The 20,581-nt window shown below is 42.3% G+C and overlaps 1 protein-coding gene across 1 annotated transcript in view; it reads right to left on the bottom strand.

The window, feature by feature from the left end:
* LOC106610998 (BTB/POZ domain-containing protein 7) overlaps positions 1-20,377 on the bottom strand; it is a 48,078-nt gene extending 27,701 nt beyond the window's left edge. Inside the window, exon 1 of the mRNA XM_082955672.1 lies at positions 20,011-20,377. The gene's annotated coding sequence lies outside the window, so the exon portion shown is untranslated. The remainder of the gene's footprint in view (positions 1-20,010) is intronic.
* Between the last annotated feature and the right edge of the window lie 204 nt (positions 20,378-20,581).

Genomic DNA, 20,581 nt, shown 5'->3' with positions numbered 1-20,581 from the left:
AAAGAGACCCCTCTGAGAAATGTGTGACTGAGACAGAACTCTGCAGGGGAGTGTAGGAGATAAGAGTATTCAGACATTCCATTATAAATCAACTTGGACATTTACTGCTAAGCTTTTAGATATCACACTAAAAGCCTTGTTTATATAGCTGTGTAGGCATGGCGTTGGTCGCATGAGTAAAAGATAATGACGTAGGCAGTGACATCACTTCGGGTTTGATAAAATAACATGGGACCTTTTCTTTGATTCAGAACTTACTCGGAAACATGCGTGCTATGTTCCTGATTGTCAACTTCTGTCTGCAATTGCATTAATAAAGGTTTTGAATGATTTAAATAAAGATATTGTCATAATGCCAATGAGCCAATGATTGACAAGGCACAAGGAGGAACGAACCCCAACAAATGCTCAACTATGTGGTAAGCCTACTGTTTGTAAAACACCAAAAAAAGATGTCCGGTCCAGACAGGAACAAAAAAAGACGTTGGCTCGTGCTTACTGGGGTATAGCCTACCATGTTGGCCCCAATGGAATTGTATGAATGCCCATCCATGTGCTAAGCCCACCGTTTGTAAAGCCCACCGTTTGTACATTGGCTTTATTAACCCTGATTCCCATGACTAATCAATTTGGCCATTTAAGCTCTGAATATCAGCTACCCAACTTTATCAGGAGTTATCATGAGCCTATTCGCAATGTGTTTACACAGCAGGATTTTTTAAAATAGATTTTTTATTGAACCTTTATTTAACTATGCAGAAGTATTTATTTTTCGTTATGAACAGCTGATCATGACAATGGGGTGAAACTTCTGGACAAAAGTTGTGATTGTCCCTTCCATATTGTCCATTTTACTTTGACCTGTCCTGTTTTTAGGATATATTGTTTGTTAACATGACAGCGCATTTTATATTTGATTAAGCACCATTTAGGTTAGGCTATTTGATTGGAGAAACCTGCATGATGTAAAAAGCATCCATCTCACTACATTGTCAAACATTTTATCTCCAGATTGTTGTAACGCCCTGGCCATAGAGAGAGGTTTTTTGTTCTTTATTTTGGTTAGGCCAGGGTGTTCCACCTAAGAGGGCGACGCCAGAGCGGCCCGCCTGTCCGGAGCCGCCAGAGCGGCCCGCCTGTCCGGAGCCGCCAGAGCGGCCCGCCTGTCCGGAGCCGCCAGAGGGGCCCGCCTGTCCGGAGCCGCCAGAGGGGCCCGCCTGTCCGGAGCCGCCAGAGTCGCCCGCCTGTCCGGATCTGCCAGAGTGGCCCGCCTGTCCGGATCCGCCAGAGTGGCCCGCCTGTCCGGATCCGCCAGAGTGGCCCGCCTGTCCGGATCCGCCAGAGTGGCCCGCCTGTCCGAATCTGCCAGAGTGGCCCGCCGGGCGAAGCCATCGCCGCCCGCCAGCCGGGCGCAGCCAGGGTCGTCCGCCAGCCGGGCGCAGTCAGGGTCGCCCACCAGACCTTCGGCGCGGCCAGGTGTGCCACCTAAGAGGGCGACGCCAAGGGTGGGGCAGAGGCCACGTCCCTCACCTGAGCCGCTGCCGTAAGAAGGCCCACCCGGACCCTCCCCTTCAGTGTCAGGTTTTGCGGCCAGAGTTCGCACCTTGGGGGGGGAGGGGGTACTGTAACACCCTGGCCATAGAGAGGGGTTTTTTGTTCTTTATTTTGGTTAGGCCAGGGTGTTACATTGGGTGGGCGTTCTATGTTCTTTTTGTAGGTTTTTTGTATTTCTTTGTTTTGGGCCGTGTGTGGCTCCCAATCAGGCACAGCTGAAGTTCGTTGTTGTTGTTGATTGGGAGTCACACATAAGGAGCAGGTTTTTCCTTTGGGTTTTTGTGAGGGATTGTTTTCTGTTTTGTTCATTTGGGACCAGACAGGACTGTTTGCCGTCGTTGCTATCGAGTGTTTTGTTTGTAGTGGTTCATTTTTATTAAATATCAAGATAAACACACAACCTCCGCTGCATCTTGGTTTTCTTCCGACGACAGCCGTTACAATTGTAGGCTACAGAAAAGGCCACATACTCTTTTTACCATATCCTATACCTGCTACACCTAAAAAAATCATATGCCACTGGTTGAGAGAAATTGTCATTGTTTTTGGGCAGAATTGTGAGGGTTTATGTGTTGTTGTTGGAGGTGCGTCTTGGACAGTTTAGCTCAGAAAATGCCGCCCTCGTCAATCTGCCGCCTTTAGCGGCCGCCTAATCCTGCCTTTAAGAGTCTATATTTTGGGGGGGAAAATGCATAGATACATTTTTCAACAATTTTCCATCTTAACCTCTCTAGGCTAGGCGGGACGAATTCGTCCCACCTACGTAACAGCCACTGCCAGCCTGTGGCGCGATTTTCAAAACCTTAAAAATCCTATTACTTCAATTTCTCAAACATATGACTATTTTACAGCCATTTAAAGATAAGACTCTCGTTAATCTAACCACACTGTCCGATTTCAAAAAGGCTTTACAACGAAAGCAAAACATTAGATTATGTCAGCAGAGTACCAAGCCAGAAATAATCAGACACCCATTTTTCAAGCCAGCATATAATGTCACCAAAACCCAGAAGACAGCTAAATGCAGCACTCACCTTTGATGATCTTCATCAGATGACAACCCTAGGACATTATGTTATACAATACATGCATGTTTTGTTCAATCAAGTTCATATTTATATCAAAAACCAGCTTTTTACATTAGCATGTGACGTTCAGAACTAGCATACCCCCCGCAAACTTCCGGGGAATTCGCTAACATTTTACTAAATTACTCACGATAAACGTTCACAAAAAGCATAACAATTATTTTAAGAATTATAGATACAGACCTCCTCTATGCACTCGATATGTCCGATTTTAAAATAGCTTTTTGGTGAAAGCACATTTTGCAATATTCTAAGTACATAGCACAGGCATCATGGGCTCGCTATTTAGACACCCGGCAAGTTTAGCACTCACCATAATCATATTTACTATTATAAAAATGTCATTACCTTTTGTTGTCTTCGTCAGAATGCACACCCAGGACAGCTACTTCAATAACAAATGTTGGTTTGGTCCAAAATAATCCATCGTTATATCCGAATAGCGGCGTTTTGTTCGTGCGTTCCAGACACTATCCGAAATAGTAAAGAAGTGTCACGCGCTTGGCGCAATTCCTGACAATAAAATTCAAAGTATTCCATTACCGTACGTCGAAGCATGTCAACCGCTGTTTAAAATCAATTTTTACGTCATTTTTCTCGTAGAAAAGCGATAATATTCCGACAGGGAATCTCCTTTTCGGCAAACAGAGGAAAAAATCCCAAAGGCGGGGGCGGTCGGGGTCACGCGCATAAGCTAGTGTCTCTTGATGGGCCACTTGAGAAAGGCGATAATGTGTTTCAGCCTGGGGCTGGAATGACGACATTCTGTTTTTTCCCGGGCTCTGAGAGCCTATGGAAGACGTGGGAAGTGTCACGTTAGAGCAGAGATCCTTAGTAAATGATAGAGATGGAAAACAAGTTCAACAAATGGTCAGACAGGCCACTTCCTGTAAAGGAATCTCTCAGGTTTTGACCTGCCATTTGAGTTCTGTTATACTCACAGACACCATTCAAACAGTTTTAGAAAATTTAGGGTGTTTTCTATCCATATGTAATAAGTATATGCATATTCTAGTTACTGAGTAGGAGTGGTAACCAGATTAAATCGGGTATGTTTTTTATCCTGCCGTGTCAATGCTGCCCCCTAGCCCTAACAGGTTAACTTTTTGGTGACAGGGGGGTTAGTATTCGGAAATTCAGATGATTAACGTGCCCAAATTAAACTGCCTGCTACTCGGGCCCAGAAGGTAGGATATGCATATTATTAGTAGATTTTGATAGAAAACACTCTGAAGTTTCTAAAACTGTTTGAATGATGTCTGTGAGTATAACAGAACTTATATGGCAGGCAAAAATCTGAGACAAATCCAACCAGGAAGTGTGGAAATCTGAGGTTTGTAGTTTTTCAAGTGATTCCCTATCCAGTATACAGTGTCTGTGGGGTCATTTTGCACTTCCTAAGGCTTCCACTAGATGTCAACAGTCTTTAGAATGTTGTTTCATGCTTCTACTGTGAATGGGGAGAGAATAAGAGGTCCTGGAGTCAGATGACTGAGAGAATGACATGAGTTCAGTGGCGCGCACTCCCGTGAGAGTTAGCTGTGTTCCTTTTCATTTCTGAAGACATTGGAATTGTCCGGTTGGAATATTACTGAAGATTTATGATAAAAACATCCTAAAGATTGACGCTATACATCGTTTGACATGTTTCTCCGAACGTAAATAGAACTTTCTTTTACTTTTCGTCGTGACATTTTTTGCGCACGCTTCCTGCATTTGGAGTAGTGGACTAAACGTGCGAACAAAAAGGAGGTATTTGGACATAAATTATGGACTTTATCGAACAAAACAAACATTTATTGTGGAACTGGGATTCCTGGGAGTGCATTCTGATGAAGATCATCAAAGGTAAGTGAATATTTATAATGCTATTTCTGATTTTAGTTGACTCCAAAATGGCGGGTATCTGTATTGCTGGTTGTTGTTGTCTGAGCGCTGTACTCAGATTATTGCAAAGTGTGCTTTCGCTGTAAAGTTTTTTTGAAATCTGACACAGCGTTTGCATTAAGGAGAAGTGTATCTATAATTCTTTGAATAACAGTTTAATATTTTATCAACGTTTATGATGAGTATTTCTGTAAATTGATGTGCTCATTCACCGGAGGTTTTGGGAGGCAAAACATTTCTGAACATTACACGCCAATGTAAAATGGAGTTTTTGGATATAAATATTGTCACGACTTCTGCCGAAGTCGATGCCCCTCCTTGTTCGAGTGGTGCTCGGCGGTCGACGTCACCGGTCTTCTAGCCATCACTGATCCATTTTTCATTATCCATTGGTTTTGTCTTGTCTTCACAAACACCTGTTTCCAATCCCATTCATAACCTGTTGTGTATTTAACCCTCTGTTTCCCCTCATGTCCTTGTCCGAGATTGTTTGTATGTTATTTTGTGTCGTGTATTTTTGTAGTAGTGAGCTACGGGTATTGTTGACCATGTTATTTTATGGACATTTTGGTTTTGGAGTTCATTGTTTGTTTATTATTTTATTAAAACAATTCCAGTGATACTAAGTTGGTTTCTCCTGCGCCTGACTTCCCTGCCACCTACACACACGGCGTTGACAAATATGAACTTTATCGAGCAAAACATACATGTATTGTGTAACATGAAGTCCTATGAGTTCCATCTGATGAAGCTCGTCAAAGGTTAGTGATTAATTTTAGCTGTATTTCTGGTTTTTGTGACGCCTCTCCTTGCTTGGAAAATGGCTGTGTGGTTTATCTTGTCTCGGTGCTGTCCTAACATAATCTAATGTTATGCTTTCGCCGTAAAGCCTTTTTGAAATCGGACAATGTGGTTGGATTAACGAGAAGTATATCTTTAAAATGGCATATAATAGTTGTATGTTTGAGAAATTTGAATTATTCAATTTTTGTTGTTTTGAATTTGCCGCCCTGCTATTTCACTGGCTGTTGAATAGTGTGTCCCGCATTTCCCAGAGAGGTTAAAAATTCGGCATAAGTAAAATCTTGGGTTTATGTTGACGTAAACACCCCTGCCAACTAATATAAACACTTATATTTAGTTTTGGAGAAGTTGTTAACCTCTCTAGGGTATGTGGGACGCTAGCATCCCACCTGGCCATCATCCAGTGAAATTGCAGAGCGCCAAATTCAAAAACAGAAATACTCATAATAAAAATTCATAAAAACATACAAGTGTTATACATCGGCTTAAAGATTAACTTCTTGTTAATCCAACCGTTGTGTCAGATTTCAAAAAGGCTTTACGGCGAAAGCATACCATGCAATTATCTGAGGACAGCGCCCAGCACACAAAACATTACAAACAGTTACCAGCCAAGTAGAGGAGTCACAGAAGTCAGAAATAGCAATACAATTAATCACTTACCTTTAATGATCTTCATATGGTTGCACTCACGAGACTCCCAGTTACACAATAAATGTTTGTTTTGTTCGATGAAGTCCCTCTTTATATAAAAAAAACTCAGTTTTGTTGGCGCATTTTGTTCAGTAATCCATTGGCTCAAAGGCAGTCACAACAGGCAGACGAAAAATCTAAAAAGTATCAGCAAAGTTCGTAGAAACATGTCAAATAGTTTCATCAATATAAAAGAAACACAAGAAAGGTGCGCTCTCGGTCACGCGCAGAAAACAGCTCTGGGGCCTTCCCAGGGTCCACTCACTCAGAGTGGTCTTTCCCTCATTTTTCAGAATACAAGCCTGAAACAATTTCTAAAAACTGTTGACATCTAGTGGAAGCCATAGGAAGTGCAATCTGAGTCCTAAATCATGGGACAAACATAAGAAAATCCCACTTCCTGGATGGATTTGTCTCAGGTATTTGCCTGCCATATCAGTTCTGTTATACTCAGACATTACTTTAACCTGTTGGGGATAGGGGGCAGTATTTGCACGGCCGGATAAAAAACGTACCCGATTTAATCTGGTTACTACTCCTGCCCAGTAACTAGAATATGCATATAATTATTGGCTTTGGATAGAAAACACCCTAAAGTTTCTAAAACTGTTTGAATGGTGTCTGTGAGTATAACAGAACTCATATGGCAGGCAAAAACCTGAGAAGATTCCTTACAGGAAGTGGCCTGTCTGACCATTCCTTGAGCTTCTTGACTCTGTTTATTGAAGACTGAGGATCTTTGCTGTAACGTGACACTTCCTACGGCTCCCATAGGCTCTCAGAAGGCGGGAAAAAGCTGAATGATGTAATTCCAGCCCCAGGCTGAAACACATTAGCGCTTTTGGCAAGTGCTCTATCAGAGGACAATGGGCTGAGGCGCATGCACGAGTCGACCCCATGTTTTTATTTTCTTTCGTCTTTGAACCTAAACACAGATTCCCGGTCGGAATATTATCGCTTTTTTTACGAGAAAAATGGCATAAAAAGGGATTTTAAACAGCGGTTGACATGCTTCGAAGTACGGTAATGGAATATTTAGAATTTCTTTGTCACGAAATGCGTCGTGCGCGTCACCCTTCTTTACCATTCGGATAGTGTCTTGAACGCACGAACAAAACAGAGGATATTTGAACATAACTATGGATTATTTTGAACCAAACCAACATTTGTTATTGAAGTAGAAGTCCTGGGAGTGCATTCTGACAAAGACAGCAAAGGTAATAACATTTTTCTTATAGTAAATCTGATTTTGATGAGTGCTAAACTTGGTGGGTGTCTAAATAGCTAGCCCTGTGATGCCGGGCTATCTACTGAGAATATTGCAAAATGTGCTTTCACCGAAAAGCTATTTTAAAATCGGACATAGCGAGTGCATAGAGGAGTTCTGTATATATAATTCTTAAAATAATTGTTAGGTTTTTTGTGAACGTTTATCGTGAGTAATTTAGTAAATTCACCGGAAGTTTGCGGGGGGTATGCTAGTTCTGAACGTCACATGCTAATGTAAAAATCTGGTTTTTGATATAAATATGAACTTGATTGAACAAAACATGCATGTATTGTATAACATAATGTCCTAGGGTTGTCATCTGATGAAGATCATCAAAGGTTAGTGCTGCATTTAGCTGTGGTTTGGGTTTATGTGACATTATATGCTAGCTTGAAAAATGGGTGTCTGATTATTTCTGTCTGGGTACTCTGCTGACATAATCTAATGTTTTGCTTTCGTTGTAAAGCCTTTTTGAAATCGGACAGTGTGGTTAGATAAAGGAGAGTCTTGTCTTTAAAATGGTGTAAAATAGTCATATGTTTGAGAAATTGAAGTAATAGCATTTCTAAGGTATTTGAATAACGCGCCACGGGATTCAACTGGCTGTTGAGTAGGTGGGACGATTTCGTCCCGCCGACCCTAGAGAGGTTAACAGTTTTGGAAACTTTAGTGTTTTCTACACAAATCTTCCAATTATATGCATATCCTAGCTTCTGGGCCTGAGTAACAGGCTTTGGGCACGCTTTTCATCCATATGTCAAAATACTGCCCCCTACCCTAGAGAAGTTTTAACCTTCTGCAAGAGGAGGGAGGATAATGAAAGTTTAAGTAATGGTAAATGTACCAATTATTTAGTGATTTTACTGATTTGAATTTTGTTTATCAATTATTAGGGGGTTAAAACTCGTGAACCAAAAAATCTGTAACAGAATTACTGCAACTGAAATAGCTACAATGGGAAATCATAGTGATCAATAGTGATAAACCACAGTTGGTTCACCTGCTACTGTCCTCCCTTTCACTTGCATACTCTTATTTTCAGCTCATAACGGTTTTTATTTGTCTTTCTGTTGTCTAGTGGAAAAACCCTCCCTCTCCTCCCCCCTCCCTCTCTCTGCCTCTCGCTCTCAATCTTAAGTTAATGTCACCTCGCCCAGCTCTTACTGACACCTACCCAGGTGCCACCTCTCTTTCCATTTACTGTAACCAGCATCTACACCCACTGAGTACCGACCGACATCGGGCATCCATGGACGTTGAAAAGTAGTTGAAATTTGGTCTGTCCACCTTGGCTGTTATGTTAACGTCCAAAAATGGACCGGACAAAATCCGAACCTATCATAGACGTACATTACCGGTCAAAAGTTTTAGAACATCTACTCATTCAAAGGTTTTTCTTTATTTGTACTATTTTCTACATTGTAGAATAATAGTGAAGACATCAAAACTATGAAATAACACATATGGAATCATGTAGTAACCAAAAAAGTGTTAAACAAATTATTCAAAGTAGCCACCTTTAGCCTTGATGACAGCTTTGCACACTCTTGGCAGTCTCTCATCCAGCTTCATGAGGAAGTCCCCTGGAATGCATTTCAATTAACAGGTGTCCCTTGTTAAAAGTTACTTTGTGGAATTTCTTTCCTTCTTAATGTGTTTGAGCCAATCAGTTGTGTTGTGACAAGGTAGGGGGATATACAGAAGATAGCCCTATTGGTAAAAGACCAAGTCCATATTTTGGCAAGAACAGCTCAAATAAGCAAAGCGAAACAACAGTCCATCATTACTTTAAGACATGAAGGTCAGTCAATTCAGAACATTTCAAGAACTTTGAAAGATTCTTCAAGTGCAGTCACCAAACCGTCAAGCACTATGATGAAACTGGCTCTTATGAGGACCGCCACAGGAATGGAAGACCCAGAGTTACCTTTGCTGCAGAGGATAAGTTCATTACAGTTACCAGCCTCAGAAATTGCAGCCCGAATAAATGCTTCACAGAGTTCAAGTAAAAGACAAATCTCAACATCAACTGTTCAGAGGAGACTACGTGAATCAGGCTTTCATGGTCGAATTACTGCAAAGAAACCACTACTAAAGGACACCAATAAGAAGAAGAGACTTGCTTGGGCCAAGAAACACGAGCAATGGACATTAGACCGGTGGAAATCTGTCCTTTGGTCTGGAGTCCAAATTGGAGATTTTTGGTTCCAACTGCAGTGTCCTTGTGAGACGCAGTGTGGGTGAATGGATGATCTCCACATGTGTATTTCCCACTGTAAAGCATGATGGAGGTGTTATGGTGTGGGGGTGCTTTGCTGGTGACACTGTCAGTGATTTATTTAGAATTCAAGGCACACTTGACCAGCATGGCTACCACAGCATTCTGCAGTGATACACCATCCCATCTGGTTTGGGCTTAGTGGGACTATCATTTGTTTTTCAACAGGACAATTACCCAACACACCTCCAGACTGTGTAAGGGCTATTTCACCAAAAAGGAGAGCGATGATGGAGTGCTGCATCAGATGACCTTGCCTCCACAATCCCCCGACCTCAACCAAATTGAGATGGTTTGGGATGAGACGGACCACCGAGTGACTGAAAGCTGCCAACAAGTGCTCAGCATATGTGGGAACTCCTTCAAGACTGTTGGAAAAGCATTCCAGGTGAAGCTGGTTGAGAGAATGCCAAGAGTGTGCAAAGCTGTCATCAAGGCAAAGGGTGGCTATTTGAAGAATCTCAAATATAAAATATATTTGAACACTTTTTTTGGTTACTACATGATTCCATATTTGTTATTCCATAGTTTTGATGTCTTCACTATTATTTTACAATGTAGAAAATAGTCAAAATAAAGAAAAACCCTTGAATGAGAACGGTGTTCTTAAACTTTTGACTGTTAGTGTATGATTCACAAGTTTGGATAGTACAGTACAGTACTGTACAGTGAGTAGAGCACAGTAGAGTACAATAGAGTACAGTACAGTACTACAGTGAAGAAAAGTAGTGTATAGTTCAGTAGTCTATGCTGTACTGTACTGTGATGCCCAAACTTGTGAAACATCAGGAGAATAATTATGCAGCGACTGGGAGACCCATGAGGCAGCGCACAATTGGCCCAGAGTTGTCCGGTTAGGGGAGGGTTTGGCCGGCCGGAATGTCCTTGTCCCATCGCGCTCTAGCGACTCCTGTGGTGGGCCGGGTCCATGCATGCTTACAGTCGGCAGTTGTACGGTGTTTCCTCCGACACATTGGTGCGGCTGGCTTCCGGGTTAAGCGAGCAGCGGTGCAAGCTTGGCAGGGTCGTGTTTTGGAAGACACAAGGCTCTCGACCTTGGCCTCTACCGAGTCCATACGGGAGTTGCAGTGATGGGACAAGACTGTAACTACCAATTGGATATCACGAAATTGGGGAGAAAAAAGGGTAAAAAACACCAAAAAATATATATAATAAGAAACATAAAGTAAAAATAGCTAACACCCAGTTATTTCTGCAGACATCTTTGAATCTTAATTCAGAGCAGATATTTAAGAGTTTTTGTAATTACGTTACCAAAGTTACTGTAATTACATTACCAAAGTTTGCATCTGCACAGTTCTTCTACTGAATTAGTTTTTGTACATGTTTCTGTGGAAATTGTTAATAGAGTTGTATGGTTTGTTAAACTTTGAAATCAAATGTTTTTTGTTTGGCATACATTTTAAAGTGAATAAACTGAGTCAAAGTGTAATTCCGTTTCAATGGAATTGCCCTAATACATCACATAAGTTACATTGCCTATAGCAAAACAATGTTTGATACAAAACTAAAGATTATATAACCATCAACAACCCCATCTCCCCAAAACCAACAAAGACACACACACAGTCTAGCAGCTCCTGACCCTCTGGGAGGCTGGCGGGGAATTCCAATGTGATGGGAGATCTGCTTTATCTCAGAAGGCAGTTTTTTCTCCCGCACACTAATAAATCACTGTGTCTGCTCCCATTGAGCACCACTTTAACCAGCCTCCCAGGGGCTCCCAGAAAAACCACACACTCTTAATCAATACACACAATGGTAAACCAAACATCCACACTGCAATACACTAAAACCTAATAAAACTGTGCCAGGCTTAAGAGGGATTTGTGTAGAGAATTTGAATAACCAGGATGAAGAGAAAACCCCTGAGATGTGCCGTCTTGTTTGCAGACAAGAGCCCTCTGAGGGGCAGGATAGACGTAGAGTAAACAATACATCCCTTAACGCCAGCTAAACAATACACCCCCCCCCCCACCACCATACACAGCTAGAGCCCAAACAACAATCAACTGCAAGAACCACAATTACCACATATTCAACTAGGATCCTGGAAGCACATCTTAATGTTTGTAAAACAACTATTTTCTTGAGACCTGGACACTCAGTGTCTCCTCAGCTTCCTAAGTCTAACCCACACGCACTATTTCTCGCTGATGTTGAACGGGAAGAAGGACGTCTGGGGCTGTGGGGGAGGGAGACAGCTGGGCTGGAGCAGGGTGTTGGGACTGGGACTGGGATGGGCCTGTGGTGGGTTTGGGGAGGGGAGTGGCAAGGATAGCTGGGCTATGTGTCACTAATGAGAGGTGACAGGGGAAAGGCTAGCCTACACGCCACCGCACTCCCCATCCCCCATTTTTCCTTCTGTAGCTCGCAAACACACACCACACACATATCTCACCAGAGTGGGTTGGGTCTCTGTATTTAAATCAGAAATTTACAGGGCAGACCGAGTACCTCAGCCTCCCACAGCACATTACCATACAAAACGCCAGGCAGGAATAGGATCAATGCATTATTCAAATTACAGTGAAGTCACTTTATCAATCATTTATATGGATTTCTTCCTCTGAAATCGCAGAAAGACAAAAGAGGAGATTCAAATCAAATCAAATATTTTTTGGGGGGGGTCACATACACATATTTAGCAGATGTTATTGCGGGTGTAGCGAAATGCTTGTGTTCCTAGCTCTAACAGTGCAGTAGTATCTAACAATTCACAACAATACACACAAATCTAAAAGTAAAAGAATGGAATTAAGAAATATATAAATATTAGATTGAGCAATATCGGAGAGGCATTGACGAAAATACAGTAGAATAGAATACAGTATATACATATGAGATGAGTAAAGTAGTATGTAAAGATTATTTAAACATGATTAAAGTGACTAGTGTTCCATTATTAAAGTGGCCAGTGATTCCAAGTCTATGTACATAGGGCAGCAGCCTCTAAGGTGCAGGGTTGCGTAACTCGGTGGAAGCCGGCTAGTGATGGCTATTTAACAGTCTGATGGTCTTGAGATAAAAGCTGTTTTCCAGTCTCTTGTCCCAGCGTTGATGGACCTGTTGATGCACCTGACCTTGCCTTCTGGATGGTAGCGGGGTGAACAGGCTGTGGCTCGGGTGGTTGATGTCCTTGATGATCTTTTTGGCCTTCCTGTGACATCGGGTGCTGTAGGTGTCCTGGAGGGCAGGTCATTTGCCCCCAGTGATACATTTGGAAGACCGCACCACACTCTGGAGAGCCCTGCGGTTGAGGGCGGTGCAGTCGCCGTACCAGGTGGTGGTACAGCCCGACAGGATGCTCTCAATTGTGCATCTGTAAAGGTTTGAGAGGGTTTTAGGGGCCAAGCCAAATTTCTTCAGCCTCCTGAGGTTGAAGAGGTGCTATTGCTATTGCACCTTCTTCACCACACTGTCTGTGTGGGTGGACCATTTCAAATCGTCAGTGATGTGTACACCGAGGAACTTGAAGTTTTCCAAATTCTCTACTGCGGTCCCGTCGATGTGGATAGGGGCGTGCTCCCTCTGCTATTTCCTGAAGTCCACAATCAGCTCCTTTGTTTTGTTGACATTGAGTAAGAGGTTATTTTCCTGGCACCACTCTCCCAGGGCCCTCACCTCCTCCCTGTAGGCTGTCTCGTCGTTGTTGGTAATCAAGCCTACTACTGTTGTGTCGTCTGCAAACTTGATGATTGAGTTGGAGACGTACGTGGCCACGCAGATGGGTGAACCGGCATTACAGGAGGGGGCTGAGCACGCACCCTTGTGGGGCCCCTGTGTTGAGGATCAGTGAAGTGGAGATTTTGTTTCCTACCTTCACTACCTGGGGGCGGCCCGTCAGGAAGTCCAGGACCCAGTTCCACAGGGCGGTGTTCATACCCAGGGCCTCAATCTTAATGATGATCTTGGAGGGTACTATGGTGTTGAATGCTAAGCTATACTCAATGAACAGCATTCTTACATAGGTATTCCTCTTGTCCAGATGGGATAGGTTAGTTCAGTTACCTTTGCTTTCTTGGGTACAGGAACAATGGTGGACATATTGAAGCAAGTGGGGACAGCAGACTGGGATAGGGAGAGATTGAATATTTCCGTAAACACTCCAGCCAGCTGGTCTGCGCATGCTCTGAGGACACGGCAAGGGATGCCGTCTGGGCCGGCAGCTTTGCAAGGGTTAACACGCTTTAATGTCTTACTCATATCGGGCACGGAGAAGAAGAGCCCACAGTCCTTGGTAGCGGGCTGCGTCGGTGGCACTGTGTTATCCTCAAAGCGGGCGAAGAAGGTGTTTAGCTTGTCCGGAAGCAAGACGTCGTGTCCGCGAAGTGGCTGGTTTTCACTTTGTAGTCCCTGCCACATACGTCTCGTGTCTGGGCGATGTCTAGGTCCTATTCATATCCTCCTAAAATTTCAGCTCTCCCAAAACCCTCCTGTTCAACCTTTATCAGATCATTGACAGTGACTGTCATCTCACACCACAGTACAGCTCACACATGCACACAGCCATGAATTTGCATAAGGTAGACAGTAACAATTGGGATAACTTGACCTACTAAGTGTTCTATAGTTAAAGCAGAGGCCAAATGCCGATTCGACTACTGTTTATGCAATGCCCCAGATAGTCTAGAGTTGCAGATTGGTCTAGTTCTTCATATGGTTACTGTGCCAATTAGTTCTACAAACCAAAAGGCACTGCGCATTGAGATTTTTTCATTGAATCAGTGTTCTTCACACACACATGCATAAACACTCCACACGCTTGGATATGTCAAAGACATGTGTGTGCTGGTGACCTCACCTGACCCATACAGAATTTGCACTGAATAAAATTGAGGATTAAATCACTTAATATATTCCTGTTTTGAAAGAGCTTCAAAATCTCTTCAGGACCAATCAACATGCCATTGACACAAAGAAAGAAAGCAGATGACAAACACCAGCAGTAGAAAAATACATACATTTACTGCATTGTAAGGTACCCAGTAACACATTTTATCCTCATTAAAAAGTGTCAAAGACAAGGTTCTCTTTCAGCACCATATCAAATTTATGCTAGGTTATATTATTTTCCCTGCCATCAATAAAACTATTCTAGAAGCCGGTCATCAGGCTGCTGATTATCCCACACACCTGTCACCATCGTCTCGCACACCTGTCACCATCGTCTCGCACACCTGTCACCATCGTCTCACGCACCTGCGCCTCATGACACTCACCTGGACTCCATCACCTCCTTGATTATCTTCCCTATATCTGTCACTCCCCTTGGTTCTTTCCTCAGGTGTTATTGACTCTGTTTTCATGTCGGTGAGTTGTTTGTGTTTCGTGTTCATTGTATATTTTATTTATTAAAACACTCACTCCTTGAACTTGCTTCCAGACTCTCAGCGCACTCGTTACAAAAACACCAAAGCCTTGAATTGATAGTACACTATAACAGGCTATTGCCTTTAGCGCTCCATAACCCACAGGGATTGTCTCTTAACCTCTATGGGCTAGGTGGGATGCTTGCGTCCCACCTACTCAACAGCCAGTGTAATCCCGTGGCGCGATATTCAAATACTTCAAAAAAACTTAAATTTTTCAAACATATGACTATTTTACACCATTTTAAAGACAAGACTCTCGTTAATCTAACCACACTGTCCGATTTCAAAAAGGCTTTACAACGAAAGCAAAACATTAGATTATGTCAGCAGAGTACCCAGCCAGAAATAATCAGACACCCATTTTTCAAGCTAGCATATAATGTCACATAAACCCAAACCACAGCTAAATGCAGCACTAACCTTTGATGATCTTCATCAGATGACAACTCTAGGACATTATGTTATACAATACATGCATGTTTTGTTCAATCAAGTTCATATTTATATCAAAAACCAGCTTTTTACATTAGCATGCGACTAGCATGTGACTAGCATTCCCACCGAACACTGCCGGTGAATTTACTAAATTACTCACGATAAACGTTCACAAAAAAACCTAACAATTATTTTAAGAATTATAGATACAGAACTCCTCTATGCACTTGATATGTCCGATTTTAAAATAGCTTTTCGGTGAAAGCACATTTTGCAATATTCTCAGTAGATAGCCCGGCATCACAGGGCTAGCTATTTAGACACCCAGCAAGTTTAGCACTCACCAAAGTCAGATTTACTATAAGAAAAATGTTATTACCTTTGCTGTTCTTCGTCAGAATGCACTCCCAGGACTTCTACTTCAATAATAAATGTTGGTTTGGTCCCAAATAATCCATTGTTATATCCAAATAGTGGCGTTTTGTTCGTACGTTCAAGACACTATCCGAAAGGGTAAATAAGGGTGACGAGCATGGCGCATTTCGTGACAAAAAAAATCTAAATATTCCATTACTGTACTTCGAAGCATGTCAACCGCTGTTTAAAATCAATTTTTATGTTATTTTTCTCGTAAAAAAGCGATAATATTCCGACCGGGAATCTGCGTTTAGGTAAAAAGAGGAAAGAAAATAAAGCACGGAGTCGACTCGTGCCCGCGCCTAAGCCCATTGTCCTCTGATCGGCCACTTGCCAAACGCGATAATGTGTTTCAGCCAGAGGCTGCCTCGATATCATTCAGCTTTTTCCCGGGCTCTGAGAGCCTATGGGAGCCGTAGGAAGTGTCACGTTACAGCAAAGATCCTCAGTCTTCAATAAAAAGAGCCAAGATGAACAACAACTTGTCAGACAGGCCACTTCCTGTACAGAATCTTCTCAGGTTTTTGCCTGCCATATGAGTTCTGTTATACTCACAGACACCATTCAAACAGTTTTAGAAACTTTAGGGTGTTTTCTATCCAAAGCCAATAATTATATGCATATTCTAGTTACTGGGCAGGAGTAGTAACCAGATTAAATCGGGTACGTTTTTTATCCGGCCGTGTCAATACTGCCCCCTAGCCCTAACAGGTTAATTTACTTACAATGAAGATGTAGAAGAAGGCTATTGATTTCTAGGGTCTTCTCTAATCATTTAAGGTGCCCTACCAGGTCATTGCTCGAACATCCAATTAGCATTATCTTAGAGCAATGTTGTCCCAAGTTATTGTCAAAAAAGTCAGGACGTGTGGCTCCCTGAGCTGGAAATGGAGGTTTGGGACACCAAACCTCAGAAGAGAAACTCTGTACTGGTCTTCTACCAACACATCTCAGCTGATTGTTGACTAGGAGAGTGCTGGGGGAATAACAAGTAGGCTCTCTCTGCGTCATTCTCGTTGAGAGCTTTGCTTTACTACTGTGCTAACTAATGAGCCGGACTCTAACTTCACAGCATCATATCAGGCAGGATGGCAGACAGTCCAAATCCCCACTCCCCAGGCCAGCTGCGGAGCATGTACTAAAACAGCTGGTTCACCATCAGTAGATCAGCTGTCTGCTCCAGGAGAATGAGCAAGTGGTTTCACCATTGACACTTCTGCTGAGTTCAGACTTGACACACACCTGTGGTGTGTTTACGGACATATTCAATCGTTCCCTATCCCAGTCTGTTGTCCTCACATGCTTCAAGACAGCTACCATTGTTCCTGTACCCAAGAAGGCAAAGATAATTGGACAAAATGACTACTGCCCCATAGCACTCACTTCTGTCATCATGAAGTGCTTCGAGAGACTAGTCAAGGATCATATCATCACCTCCACTTTACCGGCCACACTAGACCCACTTCAGTTTGCATACCGACCCAACAGGTCCATAGACAACGCAATCGCCATCACACTGCACTATCCCATCTGGACAAAAGCAATACCTATGTAAGAATGCTGTTCATTGACTACAGCTCAGCATTCAACACCGTAGTACCCTCCAAGGTAATCATCAAGCTGGAGGCCCTGGGTCTTAACCCCGCCCTGTGCAATTGAGTCCTGGACTTTCTGACGGTAGGAAACAACATCACCACTTCGCTGACCCTCAACACTGGGGTCCTCACAGACACCATTCAAACAGTTTTAGAAACTTTAGGGTGTTTTCTATCCAAATCAAACAATTATAAGCATATTCTAGTTTCTGGGCAGTAGTAATAACCAGATTAAATCGAGTACGTTTTTTATCCGGATGTGAAAATACTGCCCCCTACCCTAGAGAGGTTAACATTGAAGGTTGTGCAATGTAACAGGAATATTTTGACTTAGGGATGCCACCCTTTAGATAAAATACGTAATGGTTCCGTATTTCACTGAAAGAATAAACGTTTTGTTTTCGAGATTATAGTTTCCGGATTCGACCATATTAATAATGACCTAAGGCTCGTATTTCTGTGTGTTTATTATATTATAATTAAGTCTATGATTTGATATTTGATAGAGCAGTCTGACTGAGCGGTGGTAGGCACCAGCAGGCTCGTAAGCATTCATTCAAACAGCACTTTCGTGTGTTTTGCCAGCAGCCCTTCGCAATTCTTCAAGCATTGCGCTGTTTATGACTTCAAGCCTATCAACTCCCAAGATTAGGCTGGTGTAACCGATGTGAAATGGCTAGCTAGTTAGCCGGGTGCACGCTAATAGCGTTTCAAACGTCACTCGCTCTGAGACTTGGAGTAGTTGTTCCCCTTGCTCTGCATGGGTAATGCTGCTTCGAGGGTGGCTGTTGTCGATGTGTTCCTGGTTTGAGCCCAGGTAGGAGCGAGGAGAGGGACGGAAGCTATACTGTTACACTGGCAATACTAAAGTGCCTATAAGAACATCCAATAGTCAAAGGTATATGAAATACAAATCGTATAGAGAGAAATAGTCCTATAATTCCTATAATAACTACAACCTAAAACTTCTTACCTGGGAATATTGAAGACTCATGTTAAAAGGAACCACCAGCTTTCATATGTTCTCATGTTCTGAGCAAGGAACTTAAACGTTAGCTTTTTTACCTGGCACATATTCCACTTTTACTTTCTTTTGTTAAATCATCCCCCGTTTGGCGAAGTCGGCTGTCTTTGTTAGGAAGAAATAGTCTTCACAGTTCGCAACGACCCAGGCAGCCCAAACTGCTGCATAAACCCTGACTCTGTTTGCAAGAGAAGTGACACATTTTCCCTAGTTAAAAGAAATTCATGTTAGCAGGCAATATTAACTAAATATGCAGGTTTAAAAATATATACTTGTGTATTGATTTTAAGAAAGGCATTGATGTTTATGGTTGGAGCAACGTGTACCTAAGCGATTATATGCAACGCAGGACAGGCTAGATAAACTAGTAATATCATCAACCATGTGTAGTTAACTAGTGATTATGATTGATTGATTTTTTTTATAAGATAAGTTTAATGCTAGCTAGCAACTTACCTTGGCTTCTTACTGCATTCGTGTAACAGGCAGGCTCCTCGTGGAGTGCAATGTAAAGCAGGTGGTTAGAGCGTTGGACTAGTTAACCGTAAGGTTGCAAGATTGAATCCCCGAGCTGACAAGGTAAAAATATGTCGTTCTGCCCCTGAACAAGGCAGTTAACCCACCGTTCCTAGGCCGTCATTGAAAATAAGAATGTGTTCTTAAATAAAGGTGAAATAAATGTAAAAAAATATATAATAATAATCTAATCAGATGCCTGTGTGAGACATTGTGACGCAACTCAATAACATACTGGTGGATTTCACACTCCATAGGGTCCTCCTATACACGAAACATCCTAAAGCAGACAAGTAAACACTCTGCTACCTGAGATAAGCCCAAAAACTACATTCAAGTTGCCATAGAAGAAAATAGGTTATTCAAATGGCGTTACTGTTGGAGTCAAATGTAAGTTTAATACATTGATCTGCCAACGTGAAAAAAAAATACATTTGAATGTTTGACGTTGACGAAATTGGGACACCACTCATTGCAACGCCGCGTCCTTCACTTCAACAGTAAAGAGGCGATGTATAGGCTAGCAATAAATAACAACGTTTCACTTTTTATTGAATAATAGTAGAGGCCTTTCTTTTTATTGTTTTGTATGCACAATTTAACAAGAGGTGTTCTAGTTAAGGGAATAGCATACGCATCAGACCGTTCTGTGTCGCTGCAACTTTGCCTACAAAACGGCTACATAACAAGCCAGAAGAATGCAGTTGAAAGGCTTTGTTAGTAAACTATCATAATCCATTAGCTATACGGAGCTATTGTTGCCTTGCTGACAGCAGTTCGATTATTCCTGCTAAAACCTTCGCATGCCCATTCCTCGTGTTGAATAGGTTCGGCTGAATCGGAAATTAATCACAGTAAAAGTGGCCATTAAAGCAAACAAGTTCAGTGCAAAAACGCTAAGAAACATTTCGGTAGCCTGTTAGCCACGTTCATAACCCTGTAATTACATGTCGGTTGGTACGTCCGCTTTGACTAGTGCGCGGAGACTTGACAAGTTTTGTAAATGTTCATTAATAATATAGGTCGTTGATTGAATAGTTTGAGATGTCATACCTTGAGCAGACTTCAATATGCTCGAGCCTTCCTTTCCTTCTCTTCTTACAGAAATTATTCTTCCTTTCAAGTTGATTCCCGACTCAAGTTATGATAATTCCTTTTAGAATTTTTTTGGTCAACGGCACAAATCCCCTTTGTAACACCGAGCATCACGCATAGATCGACGCCATATCCAACGAGAGAATGCAGTATGTGCCTTTAGATCCACTTTGCCTCGACTTCTCAACAAATTGCATGTTTTTTTGGGAGAAAATAAACTCAAGACGTGACCCTTTGCTTGGATTTGTTTTCCTGAGAAAAAAAAAACATCCTTGCGCGGCGCTTGGTTGGGTGGGTGGTGTGGCCTATCCGGAGGCTGTTTGCTGACTGGTTCAAATCTGTAATGAGTCGGGAATTGTCAGCTTGCGAGCGCCGTCTAGCTGTATGTGCGAGCAATATAGGTAGGTCATATAATAGGCCTCCAGTACTCATGAAATATTTAAAGTGCAGTTTATGAGTATTTAAAAGCCACAGTCTGGAAAATTGTAAACAATCAAAGAGTGGGTTACCAACATGTTAATAATGGAGC

This window comes from Salmo salar, chromosome 09 (genome assembly GCF_965601325.2).
Source record: "Salmo salar chromosome 09, fSalSal1, whole genome shotgun sequence".
NCBI lineage: Eukaryota > Metazoa > Chordata > Actinopteri > Salmoniformes > Salmonidae > Salmo > Salmo salar.
The sequence above is the reverse complement of the archived record's forward strand: the minus strand, read 5'-3'. Positions and strand labels throughout refer to the sequence as shown.